The sequence below is a fragment of the Formica exsecta genome, unplaced genomic scaffold, assembly GCF_003651465.1.
Source record: "Formica exsecta isolate Colony F162 unplaced genomic scaffold, ASM365146v1 scaffold72, whole genome shotgun sequence".
Classification (NCBI taxonomy): Eukaryota; Metazoa; Arthropoda; class Insecta; order Hymenoptera; family Formicidae; genus Formica; species Formica exsecta.
In genome coordinates, this window is record NW_021853485.1 from 1,059,723 (window position 1) to 1,066,553 (window position 6,831).

Genomic DNA, 6,831 nt, shown 5'->3' on the forward strand with positions numbered 1-6,831 from the left:
TTGCAGAAGAAAAAGGAAAAAGAAAACAACCGTTAATATCGGAAAACCGATCTTCGCTCGTAGACTTCCCGCGATGAATAGATGACTTGACGAGCGCGCGCACTCTTATGTTAGTCGTTTCTATTCATCGTTTGATTTTTTGCATCCAGTTAGCAGGCAAAAAGCGCAACACGATCAGGTTTTTTTTCTCGCTGAATGATTCAGCAAATTTGAGCGATTAAGTAGACGAACCTTTCAGAATCAATTTTGCGGTCGGCGCGCGATTGACGGCAGCAACGCGGCTGCGCCACCAATTGCGACTCTTAATCGAATATTATCTATGCGCGGGGGAAAAAAAATGCTCGTCGATGTTTTACATTATGCTTCTCATTAATTGCGCCGCCTCGTCTGTCGTCACTTTAAAAATTGCGAAAACGTGATGTTAGATCGATGGCTATAAGCTATTTAACAATTCGCTATTCGCTGTGCGATACAATAAAACTGTGCAAAAAGATATCTGTATGTTACGCACAAGCAAGAGAGAATTTTTTATATCGAAATTTTTAATTCTTTTTTTGTATTTTCAATATATTAAACATATTATAATTATTTTCCCATGTCTATAAATAATATTCACATTAAATATCTGAGTAAAGGATCAATTGCAGATATAATTATCTAATGTTAGAATATATCTTTTCGATACCTGTTGATGATCTATTTATAATCTATTTTTTTATTATTATTTGATTGATTTTATTTTAATAAAAAATACAGATATCTTATATATTACAAAGGACTTTAATATCTTTTTTTTTTAAAAAGGAAGATCTCTATAATAAGCAAAATAGGAAAAAGAGGGAAGATAAAGAGCTGCGCGAAAATTTTTACCACCATGAAAATTCCATTTATCGCCAAACAGACTGCTGAAAAGAAATTTAGACAAAGATATCAGTCTTGAAACATCTTTTTCGGCTCCGTTTGACAGGTAAAGAGATAGTTATCGAAGAAGGATCGAGGCGGTCTCGATTCAGATCCATCTGTAAGTATCGGCCTGCCGTCGATAGGCATATGTTTAGAATAGGAGTGAAGGAGCGCGGTAATTGGACGGAAGCTATCAATTATCGAAGGACGAGGGAGTCCTGGGAGAGAGAAGTCTCGGCGGTTTTTGGTCACTCCCCGTCCTCTTTTTCTACCTCGTTATCCGCTGATTACCGATCTCTCTTTCTTTCTTTCTTTCTCTCTCTCTCTCTCTTTCTCTCATGGTGGCTTAAATCCTCAAACATCGCTATTGGTGGTCCCAAGGGTTGCGGGTTTAGCAAGGTGGTCCGGTATTAAATCATAAATCCCAGCAGGAGAATGGCGGATGGGCAAGGAGGGACAGGGGAGGGCGCATCCTTCCGTCGAAATTTTATTGCAGTGGTAACTGACGTGCGCCGCTGAGGGTCTCTTATGTTTCGCCGCTCTGCGCTTGCCCGAACAATCGACACGATTATTCACGCGGAATGATATTTGATTAAAGTAGCATCTTAATTTTCAGCCGCTCGTAAATCATCCGCTGCTGCGGTATAATTTGTGCTCTTGGGTATATATGTCGTCGAGTTTCTAAGAGAGAGATACATGTTTATAAATGCACTATACATTATCTGAAGATGATATTGTAAAAGATATATGCACACGCGAGAGATCACATCTATGAAATTAAATGTCAAAGTTTCGAATTTTAAATTAAAATTTGAAATCAAAGAGGTTTTAACATTTTTTGATTTTTTTCTATATCTCTTCTCGTGTATCTCAATCTATCGACATTTTTTAACAATATAAATGTAAACACATAGAGTAGGAAAACAAATTTATTTTAATTGTATATAATTGAAAATTATAAGAGGCATAGTTACATAAGTGATAAGGAACATACAAAAAAAATATAATACAATTATCAAATTTTTGTAAATTTCTTTCAATTTAATTTTTTTGATATTGACTATTAATAATATCAAATTATGGAAATGGAAATTTATGCATCTCATATAAAGGAATAAATATAGATGATTGCAATAAATATTTATAAATATATTTATAAATATTTATTGCAATCACACAATAAAAGATGCTCCGAACTTGAAATCAAAGTTGTTGAGCAACGTCTCGTTGTCTTTGTCCGCGTTTCTCATTTTATCGCGCGACCTCTCGAACGTTTGCGTAATAGCCATTTATCGGGCGATACAATTTCGATTATGGAGAGGAAGGAACGCTGCGGCTTGTACTAGTACAATCTTGAATCCGTTTCCGGTGTAATGGCGTATTCTGCGGTTGATTTCGAGCAGCTATCGATTTAGAACGAGACGAAGAATTCCTGTCGCGCGAGGTTTCACATATAATTAATTCAATTATGTTTGACCGCAAATCACAACTTTATTGTGCAATCGTATACAATTTGATTATATTTATATATATATGTGTGTGTGTGTGTGTGTATGTGTGTTTTCTTAGATTGCTAATTTATATATAACAAAACAAATTTTTACTGATTGTTTACTAATTTCTGAAAAACTTAGTTATTAGGTCACGAAATAGTATATATCCACAACAAGTTAATAAATAAATCAATCACATCAATCAAAAAATATATAGGGTGCCGTTAGAGACACATCTTTTTTAAATTGCGACAATACTAAAAAAACGTCGCAGAAATAATTTGAATAGTTTCAAAGGACAAGGGTAGTTATTTAGTTTTTGATAAAACACTAATAAAACTACTCGGAGTGTCAAGGAGATATTTGTCACATGGTTTAAGCTGCATTTTCTTGGTCGTTATCTGAAAACACTTTCTTTTTTTATCAGTGATGGATTGTCATGTAGATACAATAGTGTCGGGGTTGAAAATTTAAAGATACTGAATGATTTTAACAAAAAGATATCCAAAATTGACCTGAGAACGTCGGCATGTTTTGTTAAGGATTTCGGAGAAAGACTCATCACATTATCTAGGAATTAGTAAACGCATATTTTAAGAGATAAAGATATCGGATGCTTTAGCATTTTAAATAGTTGACGGGGTATTTTACAGATGAATGAGCACAAAAAAGATAAGGCAAATCTTTCAGATCCTACACTCTAGAATATACGATTCATTTTCTGAACTTAAGAGGTATAAAGATAATTGACGCTTTTTACGACGCAAGCCTTTACGCAAATGGAAATTTTTTTAATAACACCTTAGCTATACGTACGGACTCTGAAAGTCGATTCGAGCCTGCGGCCTTTAAGTACCTCGGTGCAACGGCGTTTTTGCGCCCGATGTATTAACTTTCCGATAGACGGCCGCGCGTATCCGCGATTCCGCCTTGTATGCGCCCCATACAATATGCATCTTCATTCGGAACCAGTTTTTCTGCCAGCGAACACGAGCGCGCGCGCGCATTTTAAAGAGTCACCCATCTGGATCGACGGCGGCGGCGGCGCATATTGCAGACGCAAGCCGGGGCATAAAAGAATCCTATCCGTAATCGCGCCGCGGCTCCTCTTGGGCCGACGCGTTCTCATACCGCGCAGGAAGCCCGTCCTGTCTGTCGGGTCTCTCTCCAAGTTCTTCCGGGAAGGTCGATCGCGCAGAGCCGCAGGCAAGTTTCCACGTAATTCCAGCGGGATGCGAACCGGAGGAAGGCGAAGGATCGCTCGCTCTTGTTCGGAATTTAATGCCACCCCCCCCCCCCCCCCCCCCCCCCCCCAAAGGCAAATCTAGGAATTAGTAAACGCATATTTTAAGAGATAAAGATATCGGATGCTTTAGCATTTTAAATAGTTGACGGGGTATTTTACAGATGAATGAGCACAAAAAAGATAAGGCAAATCTTTCAGATCCTACACTCTAGAATATACGATTCATTTTCTGAACTTAAGAGGTATAAAGATAATTGACGCTTTTTACGACGCAAGCCTTTACGCAAATGGAAATTTTTTTAATAACACCTTAGCTATACGTACGGACTCTGAAAGTCGATTCGAGCCTGCGGCCTTTAAGTACCTCGGTGCAACGGCGTTTTTGCGCCCGATGTATTAACTTTCCGATAGACGGCCGCGCGTATCCGCGATTCCGCCTTGTATGCGCCCCATACAATATGCATCTTCATTCGGAACCAGTTTTTCTGCCAGCGAACACGAGCGCGCGCGCGCATTTTAAAGAGTCACCCATCTGGATCGACGGCGGCGGCGGCGCATATTGCAGACGCAAGCCGGGGCATAAAAGAATCCTATCCGTAATCGCGCCGCGGCTCCTCTTGGGCCGACGCGTTCTCATACCGCGCAGGAAGCCCGTCCTGTCTGTCGGGTCTCTCTCCAAGTTCTTCCGGGAAGGTCGATCGCGCAGAGCCGCAGGCAAGTTTCCACGTAATTCCAGCGGGATGCGAACCGGAGGAAGGCGAAGGATCGCTCGCTCTTGTTCGGAATTTAATGCCCCCCCCCCCCCCCTCCTCCTCCTCTCCGATAGGCGAAGATGCTCGCCCTCGCCGCACGAGATTCGTCTTTTTACGCTGGCAAAAATCGTTTATTCATGAAGCCCCCTTAAATTGCGTCATTTATCCCATAAGAACATTGAGAGAGTAAGTTTGTTTCTTTTTTTTGCAAGATGAAAATTTAAAAGTTTCGATTAAACTGCACGTTTTTTTGTTGGACCAGAAAATTATCAGAAACATTGCATCTCTCGCTGATCATACTTCTTGCAGAATTATTAAATTCTTGTAATTTAAGGGCAATCAACGCGATATACACGCGAAATGTGTTTCAAGGAAGAGCTTATTCTATATTATCACATTTATTTATTTTTTCGTCATTTACATATAATATCGTTGGGATTTATGAAGTCTATATTTCTCTGCATTAGTTACAACTAAAATCAACATATGTCAATTGATAAATATATAATAGCATTTTTATTTATTATTTACATACAAATTAAAAAAAATGCAAATCAATCGAATTAAAGTTTGGTAAGCTCTTTTCATTTAGATTCTCTAGAGATATAATGTGTAGTAAAACAATGAACTTATTTTTCTAAATTATATTTTTATGAGATAAATGGTTGATTATTATTTACATTCAGTCAGTTTAAATGTATTTGTATTTTTTATTACTATTTTTTTGTTATGTGTTTTCTTTAAGATTCATTCTTTAGTATTTTTCGAAAAAAAAAGAAAACATCATCAGACGCGCAGGATCTATTGATCTTGCATCTCTTGATTCATAGCATAATCTTTGGCATACTTGCACAAATTTTATAGCGTTTTCGAGTGAAGCAGATTTGATCGCTTTGAGAGCTTAATTCAATTTGCCATAAACATTGTTCAACCGAAAAAGGGTTTTGAATTTAATTAATATAACTAAAACATTACTAACATATAAATAATATAAAGTACATCCCGTTTGACGCTATTTATCTAATAATCCAAATATCTCGAGTAACTCAAGACGAAGTTTATGATGTCATTAATCGCTCTCACAGCGATCAAATTTGCTTCATTCGAAAACGCTATTAGATCCAGCGTCCTCCATTAGGCAGGTAATAAGAAGGAATGTAACATATGCAGTTCGTTGTTTATGTCGTCGTTCGGAAAATTGGAAACGGCAATATAATGCATCGGACCCTGACCTCCTCGGTGAACTCTCCCCCTTTTCCCGATGATGGTGACGACGACGGCGATATTGATGGTGGTGGCGAAATACAAGATAGCTTTTAGCGTTTTTTTTTTCTCCTTCACATTTCCTCCGGCGAAGAAGCGATAATAAGCGATATAATAGTACGATATAATAGTACGGTCCGTAATTTTCCGATGCACTTCCGGAGGTGTCGCCGATTTATTCCGCACGGTTATCGATTTGTCGTTCCTCTTTTTTCTTCTTCAGTCTCTAACGCGCCTCGGGCGATCGATTGATCGATCGTTTCGTCTGACACGAAATATTCTATTGGAATATTCTATTGAGCGGCATCTTTCTGCATCTATGCATCTCTTCGCGTTGCTACGCGAGATAATTGGCCAAAGCCGACAGGCGATCGTTCTCTTCGGATTTTCCGAGGAAGTCTCAGAGATGATATCTGTGTTGAAGATTGCTATAAATCGTACTTCTCTTGAGAAACGTGCACAGTCAAGAGATTTATAAAATATCTTAGACTTTTATTTTTATGACAGATTACTTTAAACAATTTAAATTTGTTCTAACAATTAAAAAAAAAAAAAAACAGAGAATCTTTTAATTCTAAGTGAGCTTAAGCAATAAACGGTGTATTTAAATTTAAATTTCTTAAAACTTTAATTTAAAGTACTATCAACGATATTTAATATTAATTATAAATATAATTAAATATTAGGTATAATTTAATATTAGGTATCGCGAAAAGTGGCAGCGAATAAGAGAGATCAAAATTATTCCAATTTCATTGAAACTGAGGTAAAGGATTCTAGAGAAGCTCTCGCTCACGATCTATATTGACTTTATGCCAATATAATTAAACATCACGCTCGTAAAAGCTTACATCATTGCAACATTGTAGGCTGCATTGTTTACGCGTCGATCGTTCGCGGTTATCCGCCAATGTTACCGCGGGACGTTTATCTGAACCGCGAAGCATTGCGGCCGCAAATATTTCAATCTGTTACATCAGTGGCCGGCAACGGAAAAGTGCTGCCGTCTAAATATTTGCCGAGCACTTGGACGATGGTTACTCGGGCCGCGTGACTATTTGTTTCTTCACGCTCGTGGGAAGCCGCGCACGCATCAGCAGAAGTATCTTTCAGGTTGTGCGTATCGGCTCGACACGCATGTGTGCCACAAAGCGCGATACGAAGTATACAAAGT